Here is a 14,793-nt window from a genome sequence, read left to right as displayed (position 1 = left end):
ATCCATGTTGTCACAAATGTTCCTATATCATCTTTTCTTACTGCCGAATAGTATTCCATTGTGTATATATACCACAACTTCTTTATCCATTCATCTATCGAAGGACATTTTGGTTGTTTCCATGTCTTGGCCACTGTAAACAAAGCTGCAATGAACATTGGAGCACACGTGTCTTTATCTCTAAATGTTTTCAGATTTTTTGGGTAGATACCCAGAAGAGGGATTGCTGGGTCATATGGCAATTCTATTTGTAATTCTTTGAGAAACCTCCACACTGCCTTCCATAATGGCTGCACCAGTCTGCATTCCCACCAACAGTGTATGAGGGTTCCTTTTTCTCCACAGCCTCTCCAACATTTGTTATTATTTGTCTTGTTGATGATAGCCATTCTGACTGGGGTGAGGTGATATCTCATTGTGGTTTTGATTTGCATTTCTCTGATGATTAGTGATGTTGAGCATGTTTTCATATGTCTATTTGTCATTTGTATGTCCTCTTTGGAGAAATGTCTCTTCAACTCCTCTGTCCATTTTTCAATTGGGTTGTTTGTTTTTTTGTTGTTGAGTTGCATGAGTTCCTTGTATATTCTGGATACTAGCCCCTTATCGGAGGCACTGTTTGCAAAAATCTTCTCCCATTCAGTTGGTGGCCTCTTTATTTTGTCAATGGTTTCTTTTGCTGTGCAGAAGCTTTTAAGTTTCATATAGTCCCATTCGTTTATTTCAGCTTTTACTTCCAAAGCCTTTGGAGTCAAGTTCATAAAATGCTCTTTGAACCCAAGGTCCATAAGTTTAGTACCTATGTTTTCTTCTATGCAGTTTATTGTGTCAGGTCTTATACTTAAGTCTTTGATCCATTTTGAATTAACTTTGGTACATGGTGACAAATAGCAGTCCAGTTTCATTCTTTTGCACGTGGCTATCCAATTGGCTATTCGGGGTCTTTTGTGGTTCCAAACAAATCTGATGATTTTTTGTTCTATTTCTTTAAAATATGCCATTGGGATTTTGATGGGGATTGCATTGAATCTGTATATTGCTTTGGGTAATATGGCCATTTTAACTATGTTGATTCTTCCAATCCATGAGCACGGAATGTCTTTCCATTTCTTTGTGTGTTCTTCAATTTCTTTCAAAAATGTCTTATAGTTTTCAGCATATATGTCTTTCACATCCTTGGTTAAGTTTATTCCTAGGTATTTTATTCTTTTTGCTGCAATTGCAAAAGGAATTGTTTTTTGGATTTCTTTTTCTGACATTTCATTGTTAGTATATAGGAAGGCAATGGAATTTTGTGCGTTGATTTTGTAGCCAGCAACTTTACTGTATTCGTTGATTGTTTCTAGTAGCTTTTTGGTGGAGTCTTTGGGGTTTTCTATATATAGCATCATGTCATCTGCAAAGAGTGATAATTTAACTTCTTCATTCCCAATTTGGATGCCTTTTATTTCTTTCTCTTGCCTGATTGCTCTGGCAAGGACTTCCAACACGATGTTGAAAAGCAGAGGTGATAGGGGACATCCCGGTCGTGTTCCTGAACGTAGAGCAAAGGGCTTCAGTTTTTCTCCATTAATTATGAGATTAGCAGAGGGCTTGTCATATATGGCCTTTATTATGTTAAGGTATTTTCCTTCTATACCCATTTTATTAAGTGTTTTAATCATAAATGGATGTTGTATCTTGTCAAATGCTTTTTCTGCATCAATTGATATAATCATATGATTTTTGTCCTTTATTTTGTTTATGTGATGTATCACATTGATGGATTTGCGAATGTTGAACCATCCTTGTGCCCCGGGGATGAACCCCACTTGGTTGTGATGAATAATCTTTTTAATGCATTGTTGTATTCGATTTGCTAGAATTTTATTTAGGATTTTTGCATCGGTATTCATTAGAGATATTGATCTGTAGTTTTCTTTTTTTGTGCTGTCCTTACCAGGTTTTGGTATCAAGGTAATGTTGGCCTCATAAAAGGAGTTAGGGAGTACTGTCTCTTCCTCAATTTTTTGGAAGAGTTTGTGCAGAATTGGTATTAGATCCTCTTTGAAGGTTTGGTAGAATTCACTAGTGAAGCCATCTGGTCCCGGACTTTTGCTTTTGGGAAGGTTTTGGATGACTGATTCAATTTCGTTACTGGTGATCGGTCTGTTTAGATTATCCAGTTCTTCATGGTTCAGCCTTGGAAGGCTATATGTTTCTAAGAACTTGTCCATTTCTTCTAGGTTGTTGAATTTGGTGGCATATAGTCCTTCATAGTATTCTTGGATGATCCTTTGTATTTCTGTGGTGTCCGTGATAACTTCCCCTTTTACGTTTCTGATTTTGTTAATCAGTGTCTTCTCTCTTTTTATCTTAGTAAGTCTAGCCAAGGGTTTGTCAATATTGTTAACCTTCTCAAAGAACCAGCTCTTTGTCATATTAATTTTTTCTATTGTCTTCTTGTTCTCTATTTCATTTACTTCTGCTCTAATTTTTATTATTTCCTTTCTTCTGCTGACCTTGGGTTTTACTTGTTCTTCTTTTTCTAGTTCTTTAAGGTGTAACATGAGGTTATTTATTTGGGAGTTTTCTTGTTTCTTGAGATAGGCCTGTAATGAGATAAATTTCCCTCTTAAAACTGCTTTCGCTGCATCCCAGAAATTTTGGTAGGATGTATTTTCATTGTCATTTGTTTCTATGTATCTTTTGATCTCTCCTCTAATTTCTTCTTTGACCCAGTCCTTCTTTAAAAGTATGTTGTTTAGTCTCCATGTATTTGTGTTTTTTCCCGCTTTCTTTTTACAGTGGATATCCAATTTCAAAGCCTTGTGATCAGAGAATATGCATGGTATGATTTCAATCTTCTTAAATTTGTTGAGACTGATTTTATGTCCCAATATATGGTCTATCCTTGAGAATGTTCCGTGTACACTAGAAAAGAATGTATAGTCTGATGTTTTAGGATGAAGTGCTGAATAAATGTCAATTATGTCCATTTCATCTAATGTGTCATTTAGGGCTACTATTTCGTTATTTATTTTCTGTTTGGATGATCTATCCATAGCTGTCAATGATGTATTTAAGTCCCCTAGTATAATTGTGTTTTGGTCAATTTCTCCCTTTAGTTCTGTTAGTAGTTGCTTGGTGTATTTCGGTGCTCCCTGATTGGGGGCATAAATATTGATGACTGTTATGTCTTCTTGTTGTACAGTCCCCTTCACCATTATGAAATGTCCATCTTTGTCTCTTGTTATCTTTTTCACCTTGAAGTCTGTTTCATCTGATATCATTATGGCTACACCTGATTTTCTCTGGGTACCATTTGCTTGGAGTGTCAATTTCCATCCTTTCACTTTGAGTCTATGCTTGTCCTTGTAGCTGAGATGTGTCTCTTGGAGACAGCATATGGTTGGGTTTAGTTTTTTGATCCAATCTGCTACTCTGTGCCTTTTTATTGGTGAGTTCAGTCCATTTACATTTAGGGTGATTATTGATATGTGAGGATTTCCTGTCATTCTATTCTTAGTTTTCTGGTAAGGTTGTGTCTCCATTGTTTCTTTGCCTTTTTGTTGTTGTCTATTATTTCTGTGTGGTGGTATTCTATGATGTTTCCCTCTGTTTCTTCTTTTATTTCAGTATATATTTCTATTCTGGATTTATTTTGAGTGGTTACCCTTAAGTTTATGTAAAAGAAAGTTTGATATTTAGAGTATTCCATTTTCTTCAGCACGCTTACTTTCTCCATTCCCATATTCCGGTTCAGGCCTTTACTCTCCCCCTTTTTGAGTTGTGCTTGCCACAAATTGTCCCTGTTGATGGTGGTCGAATAGCCTCCTTTAGCATTTCTTGTAGTGCAGGTCGTGTATTAGAAAATTCCCTCAGCTTCTGTATGTCTGGAAAGGTCTTTATTCCTCCTTCATATTTAAAGGATATCTTTGCTGGATGTATTATTCTTGGCTCATGATTTCTCTCTTTCAATAGTTTGAATATTTGGTTCCACTCCCTCCTGGCTTGTAGAGTTTCTGCTGAAAAATCTGATGATAATCTAATGGGCTTTCCTTTGTAAGTTACCGTCTTCTTTTCCCTGGCTGCCTTGAGGATTCTTTCTTTGTCGTTGATTTTAGACAGCTTCAATACAATGTGCCTTGGAGAAGGCCTGTTGGGATTGAGGTAACTAGGTGTTCTATTTGCTTCTTGGATTCGAGGGTCCAGTTCTGTCCACAAATTTGGGAAGTTCTCATCGACAATTTGTTTGAATATATTCTCTGTTCCCTTCTCTCTTTCTTCTCCTTCTGGTATGCCCATTATTCTTATATTGCTCTTTCTGATGGAGTCAGAAAGTTCTTGTAGAGTTCTTTCATTTCTTTTAAGTCTCAAGTCTCTCACTTCTTCTATCTGTGTCATTTCCAGGTTTCTATCTTCGATGTCACTGATTCTTTGCTCCATCTGGTCAACTCTACTACCTAAGCTGGTTATTTCATTCTTTATTTCTTCTATTGAGTTCTTAATCTCCAGAAATTCTATTTGGTTCTTTTTTAAAATTTCAATCCCTTTCGTAAAATGCTCATGCTGTTCTTTGATTGAGTTTCTGAGTTCATTTAACTGCCTATCTGTGTTTTCTTGTATCTTGTTGAGTTTTTTCAGAACTGCAATCTTGAATTCTCTGTCATTTACGTCACATATTTCTGTATCTTTAACTGCCTTCTCTGGAGATTTTTCACTTTCTTTGTGAGCTATCTTGTTGCCTTGGTTATTCATGGAGATTACTGGTTTACTATTTCTCTTCCTAGACATCTACAGGAGTGACTTCTGCAACAGGTTGATAGAAAGCGGTCTTTCTTTTGTTTGCCAGTACTTGTTGGTAGAATGTTTTATTATTTCTCCAACTGCAACTTATTTTTCTTCTCCCACACAGTATTGCTATGTTTTCTCTGCACTATTCCAACTTCTCACACAATGGGGGGATTCCCTGGGAGACGGGCTTCTCCTCTGTTAATAGTTCATCTAGGTCACAGGGCGCAGTGTCCCGGTGGGTATGCGGAGAGCTTTTGATGTTCCAAAGCTCTTCCAGCTCCTGATTCAGAGCCCGTATTTTTCAGCAGTTCTGTTTACTCGTGCAGGGATCCGCCCAGATAGGTGGGGTCAGGGGCGGGGTGAGTTGTGAGAGGTGGCCCAGAGCAATGGCGGCGACCACCACCACAGCCGGTCCTGCTTCCACAGCTCTCTCCCCTTTGCTGGAACTAGTTGGGCTGTGAATTTGTGTTTGCGGTCCACAATTCTCAAAACAGCAAATTTTCTGTCGTTTTGATCTGACACTGCTACAGTTTCGCTTCTAGCACCGGGCAGGTGGGGGCGGGGCGAGCTCTGGGAGGGGAGGGAGGGGGCGGCTAGTCTCAGTGCCTAAGGCTCCGTTCTCTGCTCGGCAGTGCGGGCTTAAACTACCGTTTTCAGCCTTTTTCCCTCAGTCTTTTCTCCAAGGTCTCTGCCGTGAGCATTGGGTTCAGCCGTGTTATATGCTGTCCCCTCAGCCCTGTGGAGCCCTGGCGGAGCCCTAGCAGTCCGATCTCCCGCAGCTGCGGTAGTTCTGGGAAGCAGCGAGCTCGGAGCAAAATGTCTTCCTTTCAATATTTCCTTTATCTTTGGGTAAATAAAGAAGTCATTGGGGGGCATATCAGGTGAGTAGAGAGGGTGTTCCAATACAGTTATTTGTTTACTGATGAAAAACTCCCTCACAGACAGTGTCTTGTAAGATGCAAGAGCCATGAATTGTTGGGGAAAAGTTCAGGTCATCTAACTTTTTAATGCAGCCTTTTCAGCACTTCCAAATAGTAAACTTGGGTAACTATTTGTCCAGTTGACACAAATACATAACAAATAATCCCTCAGATATCGAAAAAGGTTAGCAACATCTTGCAACCAGTTAGCAAACTTAATTGTCAGACTACATCTTCTTTATCCAATCATCTATTGATTATCTATTGGTTATTGTCATATATATATATATATATATATATATATATATATATATATGTTGTATCTATTGGTTATAGCTATGGATAAATGTTTTTAATGGAATTGTTTGTTTGTTGTTGAGTTGTATGAGTTCTTTATATATTTTGGATATCAGCCTCTTATCAGAGGTGTTGTTTGCAAATATCTTCTCCCATTCAGTTGGTTGCCTCTTTGTTTGTTAATGGTTTCTCTTGCTGTGCAGAGCTTTTAGTTATCTTTTTAGTTCCCCTGAAGTTATGATCTAAAAATTGGTATGAATATTACATACACTCTAGGTGGCCACTGTAAATAATGCTGCAGTGAACATTGGGGTACATAAATCTTTATGGATAAATTTTTTCAGATTTTTTGAGTAGGTACCCAGGAGAGGGATTGCTGGATCATATGGTAACTCTATTCTTAATTTAATGAGGAACCTCCATACTGTTTTCCATAGTGTCTGTACCAATTTACATTCCCACCAGCTGTGTATGAGGGTTCCTTTTTATCCACAGCCTCTCCAACATTTGTTATCATTTGTGTTGTTGATAATAGCCATTTAACAGGTGTGAGATGATATCTCATTGCGGTTTTGATTTGCATTTCTCTAATAGCAAGTGAAGTTGAGCATTTCTTCATGCATCTATTGGATGTTTGTACGTCTCCTTGGGAGAAGTGTCTGTTTAGATCCTGTGCGCATTTTTGTTTTTTAACAGTGACTGAATATTTATTTATTTGTTTGTATGTTTTAATTAGTTACAGGTGTACAAAACAATGTAATAGTTAGACATTTACAACCCTCATAAAGTGATAACCTATCTCAGTCATCAAAATGACAGCATGAGATGAGCCTCTGGAAATCTCCCCTGGAATTTACAACAAATTGAAAAACTATAGGATTTCCAGGAAAATGGCGGCGTGAGGTGAGCCTTTGTAAAGCTCCCCTGGAATTTACAAAGAATCGAACAACAAAAACTCCACAAAGGACTCCCTGCACAGCAAACGGGCAAGACGAAGAGGCCCACTACCAACTGAAATCACCTACAGGTGGGAGATTCGTGCGAGTGGGGGGAGGAGGAAACGGAGAAGTGTGCTGAGACGGAGCCGTTAGGGCACTGGACACAGACCTAGCTCAGTGCGCCGAGCTCGCTGCTTAACGGAACTACCGCAGCTGCAGGAGAGGGAGGAGCTCGGACTGCTAGGGCACCAACAGGGCTCCAAAGGTCTGAGGGGACAGCATATAACACGGCTGAACCCAAAGCTAACGGCAGAGACCTCGGAGAGAAGACTGAGGGAAAAAGGCTGAAAATGGTGGTTTAAGCCATCACTGCAGAGCAGAGAACGGAAGCCTTAGGCATTGAGACTAGCCGCCCCCTCCCTACCCTCCCAGAGCTCGCCCCGCCCCCACCTGCCCGGTGCTAGAAGCGAAACAGTAGCAGTGTCAGATCAAAACAACAGAAAATTTGCTGTTTTGAGAACTGTGGACCGCAGACACAGATCCGCAGCCCAACTAGTTCTGGCAAAGGGGAGGGAGCTGTGGAAGCAGGACCGGCTGTGGTGGTGGTCGCCGCCATTGCTCTGGGCCACCTCTCACAACTCACCCCGCCCCTGACCCCACCTATCTGGGCGGATCCCTGCAGGAGTAAACAGAACAGCTGAAACATACGGGCTTTGAATAAGGAGCTGGAAGAGCTTTGGAACATCAAAAGCTCTCCGCATACCCACCGGGACACTGCGCCCTGTGACCTAGACGAACTATTAACAGAGGAGAAGCCCGTCTCCCAGGGAATCCCCCCAGTGTGTGAGAAGCTGGAATAGTGCAGAGAAAACATAGCACTACCTTGTGAGAGAGGAAAAAAAAAAAAATCCTGCAGTCGGAGAAAAAGTAAAACGTTCTACCAACAAGTACTGGCAAACAAAAGAAAGACCGCTTTCTATCAACCTGTTGCAGAAGTCACTCCTGTAGATGTCTAGGAAGAGAAATAGTAAACCAGTAATCTCCATGAATAACCAAGGCAACAAGATAGCTCACAAAGAAAGTGAAAAATCTCCAGAGAAGGCAGTTAAAGATACAGAAATATGTGACATAAATGACAGAGAATTCAAGATTGCAGTTCTGAAAAAACTCAACGAGATACAAGAAAACACAGATAGGCAGTTAAATGAACTCAGAAACTCAATCAAAGAACAGCATGAGCATTTTACGAAAGGGATTGAAATTTTAAAAAAGAACCAAATAGAATTTCTGGAGATTAAGAACTCAATAGAAGAAATAAAGAATGAAATAACCAGCTTAGGTAGTAGAGTTGACCAGATGGAGCAAAGAATCAGTGACATCGAAGATAGAAACCTGGAAATGACACAGATGGAAGAAGTGAGAGACTTGAGAGGTAAAAGAAATGAAAGAACTCTACAAGAACTTTCTGACTCCATCAGAAAGAGCAATATAAGAATAATGGGCATACCAGAAGGAGAAGAAAGAGAGAAGGGAACAGAGAATATATTCAAACAAATTGTCGATGAGAACTTCCCAAATTTGTGGACAGAACTGGACCCTCGAATCCAAGAAGCAAATAGAACACCTAGTTACCTCAATCCCAACAGGCCTTCTCCAAGGCACATTGTATTGAAGCTGTCTAAAATCAACGACAAAGAAAGAATCCTCAAGGCAGCCAGGGAAAAGAAGACGGTAACTTAAAAAGGAAAGCCCATTAGATTATCATCAGATTTTTCAGTAGAAACTCTACAAGCCAGGAGGGAGTGCAACCAAATATTCAAACTATTGAAAGAGAGAAATCCACAGCCTCTCCAACATTTGTTATTAAAAAACAAAAAAAAGAAAGAGAGAAATCATGAGCCAAGAATAATATATCCAGCAAAGATATCCTTTAGATATGAAGGAGGAATAAAGACCTTTCCAGACATAGAGAAGCTGAGGGAATTTTCTAATACACGACCTGCACTACAAGAAATACTAAAGGAGGCTATTCGACCACCATCAACAGGGACAATTTGTGGCAACCAAAACTCAAAAAGGGGGAGAGTAAAGGCCTTAACCGGAATATGGGAATGGAGAAAGTAAGCGTGCTGAAGGGGAAACCACTCAAAATAAATCCAGAATTGAAATATATACTGAAATACAAGAAGAAACAGAGGAAAACATCATAGAATACCACCACACAGAAATAATAGACAACAACAAAAAGGCAAAGAAACAATGGAGACACAGCCTTACCAGAAAACTAAAGATAGAACGACAGGAAATCCTCACATATCAATAATCACCCTAAATGTAAATGGACTGAACTCACCAATAAAAAGGCACAGAGTAGCAGATTGGATCAAAAAACTAAACCCAACCATATGCTGTCTCCAAGACACATCTCAGCTACAAGGACAAGCATAGACTCAAAGTGAAAGGGTGGAAATTGACACTCCAAGCAAATGGTACCCAGAGAAAATCAGGTGTAGCCATAATGATATCAGATGAAACAGACTTCAAGGTGAAAAAGATAACAAGAGACAAAGATGGACATTTCATAATGGTGAAGGGGACTGTACAACAAGAAGACATAACAGTCATCAATATTTATGCCCCCAATCAGGGAGCACCGAAATACACCAAGCAACTACTAACAGAACTAAAGGGAGAAATTGACCAAAACACAATTATACTAGGGGACTTACATACATCATTGACAGCTATGGATAGATCATCCAAACAGAAAATAAATAACGAAATAGTAGCCCTAAATGACACATTAGATGAAATGGACATAATTGACATTTATAGAGCACTTCATCCTAAAACATCAGACTATACATTCTTTTCTAGTGTACATGGAACATTCTCAAGGATAGACCATATATTGGGACATAAAATCACTCTCAACAAATTTAAGAAGATTGAAATCATACCATGCATATTCTCTGATCACAAGGCTTTGAAATTGGATATCAACTGTAAAAAGAAAGCGAGAAAAAACACAAATACATGGAGACTAAACAACATACTTTTAAAGAAGGACTGGGTCAAAGAAGAAATTAGAGGAGAGATCAAAAGATACATAGAAACAAATGACAATGAAAATACATCCTACCAAAATTTTGGGGATGCAGCGAAAGCAGTTTTAAGAGGGAAACTTATCTCATTACAGGCCTATCTCAAGAAACAAGAAAACTCCCAAATAAATAACCTCATGTTACACATTAAAGAACTAGAAAAAGAAGAACAAGTAAAACCCAAGGTCAGCAGAAGAAAGGAAATAATAAAAATTAGAACAGAACTAAATGAAATAGAGAACAAAAAGACAATAGAAAAAATTAATATGACAAAGAGCTGGTTCTTTGAGAAGATTAACAAAATTGACAAACCCTTGGCTAGACTTACTAAGATAAAAAGAGAGAAGACACTGATTAACAAAATCAGAAACGTAAAAGGGGAAGTTATCAAGGACACCACAGAAATACAAAGGATCATCCAAGAATACTATGAAGGACTATATGCCACCAAATTCAGCAACCTAGAAGAAATGGACAAGTTCTTAGAAACATATAGCCTTCCAAGGCTGAACCATGAAGAACTGGAAAATCTAAACAGACCGATCACCAGTAACGAAATTGAATCAGTCATCCAAAACCTTCCCAAAAGCAAAAGTCCGGGACCAGATGGCTTCACTAGTGAATTCTAACAAACCTTCAAAGAGGATCTAATACCAATTCTGCACAAACTCTTCAAAAAAATTGAAGAAGAGACAGTACTCCCTAACTCATTTTATGAGGCCAACATTACCCTGATACCAAAACCTGGTAAGGACAGCACAAAAAAAGAAAACTACAGACCAATATCTCTAATGAATACCGATGCAAAAATCCTAAATAAAATTCTAGCAAATCGAATACAACAATGCATTAACAAGATTATTCATCACGACCAAGTGGGGTTCATCCCCGGGCCACAAGGATGGTTCAACATACGAAAATCCATCAATGTGATACATCACATAAACAAAATAAAGGACAAAAATCATATGATTATATCAATTGATGCAGAAAAAGCATTTGACAAGATACAACATCCATTTATGATTAAAACACTTAATAAAATGGGTATAGAAGGAAAATAACATAATAAAGGCCATATATGACAAGCCCTCTGCTAATCTCATAATTAATGGAGAAAAACTGAAGCCCTTTGCTCTACGTTCAGGAGCACGACAGGGATGTCCCCTATCACCTCTGCTTTTCAACATCGTGTTGGAAGTCCTTGCCAGAGCAATCAGGCAACAGAAAGAAATAAAAGGCATCCAAATTGGGAATGAAGAAGTTAAATTGTCACTCTTTGCAGATGACATGATGCTATGTATAGAAATCCCTAAAGACACCACCAAAAAGCTATTAGAAATAATCAACGAATACAGTAAAGTTGCTGGCTACAAAATCAACGCACAAAAGTCCATTGCCTTCCTATATACTAACAATGAAATATCAGGAAAAGATATACAAAAAACAATTCCTTTTGCCATTGCAGCAAAAAGAATAAAATACCTAGGAATAAACTTAACCAAGGACGTGAAAGACCTATATGCTGAAAACTATAAGACATTTTTGAAAGAAATTGAAGAAGACACAAAGAAATGGAAAGGCATTCCGTGCTCATGGATTGGAAGAATCAACATAGTTAAAATGGCCATATTACCCAAAGCAATATACAGATTCAATGCAATCCCCATCAAAATCCCAATGGCATATTTTAAAGAAATAGAACAAAAAATCATCAGATTTGTTTGGAACCACAAAAGACCCCGAATAGCCAAAGCAATCTTAAGAAAAAAGAACAATAATGGAGGTATCACACTTCTTGACTTTGGCTTGTACTACAGGGCTACAATAATCAAAACAGCATGGTATTGGCAGAAAAACAGACACATCGACCAATGGAATAGAATTGAGAACCCAGAAATAAAACCACATAAATATGGACAGATCATTTTTGACAAAGAAGCTAAAAACATACAATGGAGCAAAGACAGCCTCTTCAATAAATGGTGCTGGGAGAATTGGATAGCCACGTGCAAAAGAATGAAACTGGACTGCTATTTGTCACCATGTACCAAAGTTAATTCAAAATGGATCAAAGACTTAAGCATAAGACCTGACACAATAAACTGCATAGAAGAAAACATAGGTACTAAACTTATGGACCTTGGGTTCAAAGAGCATTTTATGAACTTGAATCCAAAGGCAATGGAAGTAAAAACTAAAATAAACGAATGGGACTATATGAAACTTAAAAGCTTCTGCACAGCAAAAGAAACCATTGACAAAATAAAGAGGCCACCAACTGAATGGGAGAAGATTTTTGCAAACAGTGCCTCCGATAAGGGGCTAGTATCCAGAATATACAAGGAACTCATGCAACTCAACAACAAAAAAACAAACAACCCAATTGAAAAATGGGCAGACTACTTGAAGAGACATTTCTCCAAAGAGGACATACAAATGGCAAATAGACATATGAAAAAATGCTCAACATCACTAATCATCAGAGAAATGCAAATCAAAACCACAATGAGATATCACCTCACCCCAGTCAGAATGGCTATCATCAACAAGACAAATAGTAACAAATGTTGGAGAGGCTGTGGAGAAAAAGGAACCCTTATACACTGTTGGTGGGAATGCAAACTGGTGCAGCCGTTATGGAAGGCAGTGTGGAGGTTCCTCAAATAATTACAAATAGAATTGCCATATGACCCAGCAATCCCTCTCCTGGGTATCTACCCAAAAATTCTGAAAACATTTAGAGATAAAGACACGTGTGCTCCAATGTTCACTGCAGCTTTGTTTACGGTGGCCAAGACACGGAAACAACCAAAATGTCCTTCGATAGATGAATGGATAAAGAAGTTGTGGTATATATGCACAATGGAATACTATTCGGCAGTAAGAAAAGATGATATAGGAACACTTGTGACAACATGGATGGATCTTGAGAGAGTAATCCTGAGCGAAACAAGTCAGACAGAAAAAGCAGAGAACCATGTGATTTCACTGATATGTGGTATATAAACCAAAAACAACAAAAGAACAAGACAAACAAATGAGAAACAGAAACTCATAGACACAGACAATAGTTTGGTGGTTGCCAGAGAGTAAGGGGGGCGGGGGGTGGGGGGTGGGAGATGAGGGTAAGGGGATGGAATATATGGTCATGGAAGGAGAACTGACTCTGGGTGATGAACACACAATGGGATTTATAGATGATGTAATGCAGAATTGTGCACCTGAAGTATATGTAATTTTACTAACAATTGTCACCCCAATAAATTTAATAAAATAAAATAAAAAAGAATGAAAAAAAAAGAAAAGAAACAGCTCAAATAAAGTCAGGGCCTCCTCCCTTAAAACAGTGAGGTCTGGAATTCCAAAAAAAAAGCTCACCCAAGTTCACCCAATTGGAAGCAGGGAGCTGGTGGGGCACAATTTGCTCCTGCTGGTACCTAGCTTGGAATTCAGGTCTGCAGGGTAGTCCTGGGTGGGCTTCTTTGGAATCCTGCCCACTCTGCCAAATCATGTCAACGAGAAAACATTCAGCCTAAGAGAAAACTTAAAAGAGTTTATTTGAGCCAAACTGACAACAATCGTTGGGAAGCAAAGTCTCAACGGATTGATAAAATCCTCTGGAAAATGGCGGTTTGCATCTTATTTTATACATAGAATCAAAGGAGGAGAGTTACATGAAGTCCACTGGTGGTAGATTAAGGGGGTGGGAGAAAGCAAAGCAGGGAAATCTCTGGGATTGGATAAAAGTAAATTGGGGAGACAGGTACTTCTTTCACACAGGAGGGTACAGGATAGTTAATAGTTCTTATAGAGATGTTAATCCAGGGACAAGAATAATAATGAGGGATTCAGTACTTTCCTGCTCTGGAAAAAGGGATTGCTGACATTCCAAGGATGTCATCTTAGGTGCAAAAAGAAAATAGACAGACTCACTTAAGGTGAAGATTGACTTTATGAAGTTTTATGAAGCTTCAGGCTAAAGATGTGACTTCCCGCCATGGCCCATCTTAGTTATGATTTATTTTTATGTTCACACCATCTTGTGTGGTTATTTTCCATCTCCTGACCTTGTCAGGTTTAACCTGTGGCCCCTTTTTCATCCTCAGTTCTAAGGGTATAAGTATTACGAGGAAATGACATTGAACCTCGGCTCTTCATCTTCTTGAAGGAACAAATTCAATCAAGAGACAGAATTTTGTGCAGCATGAACAGCAGAAGTTTATTAGTGAAAGAGAGTACACTCCATGACATGGAACGGGCTGACCCAAGAGAGGGAAGAAGCCTCACCTTACATTGCACGAAGGCTTTTATTTCTAGGGGTGGAAATGCCTCCCCCTCTCCCTTCTCTTATCTCTCCCCCCGCCCCCCATAGGTGACTAGTACTCTCTTTTTTGGCATTTAACAATGCATTTCTTTTATGTAGGGGCGTGTGCAAACATACCCCTTTGATTTAGAGGCATGTGTAATCACATCATTTAAGGGGTATGCATAAGCCTGGAATCCTGCTATGCAGCTGCAAAGGGTCATGACCAAGTAGGAGGCACAGCAAGAGGCTTTCTAACTGGGGCTAAATTTCTCCTTCTTCTGCTCATTTCTATCTATCTGCCTACCCTATCAGAAGTAGGTACAAGTTGGCTGCAGATGATTTAAAAAAAACAAGAAATTTTAATAAATGTTATAAGTATCATAATAAAAGAAGTACAAGATGATAGATGAGCACCAACAGAGGCTGGTAATATGATTTAGACATAATAC

The sequence above is a fragment of the Rhinolophus sinicus genome, chromosome 2 (assembly GCF_057876585.1).
Source record: "Rhinolophus sinicus isolate RSI-liver-muscle chromosome 2, RSI-T2T, whole genome shotgun sequence".
Taxonomy (NCBI): Eukaryota; Metazoa; Chordata; class Mammalia; order Chiroptera; family Rhinolophidae; genus Rhinolophus; species Rhinolophus sinicus.
This window is presented reverse-complemented; position numbering follows the sequence as displayed.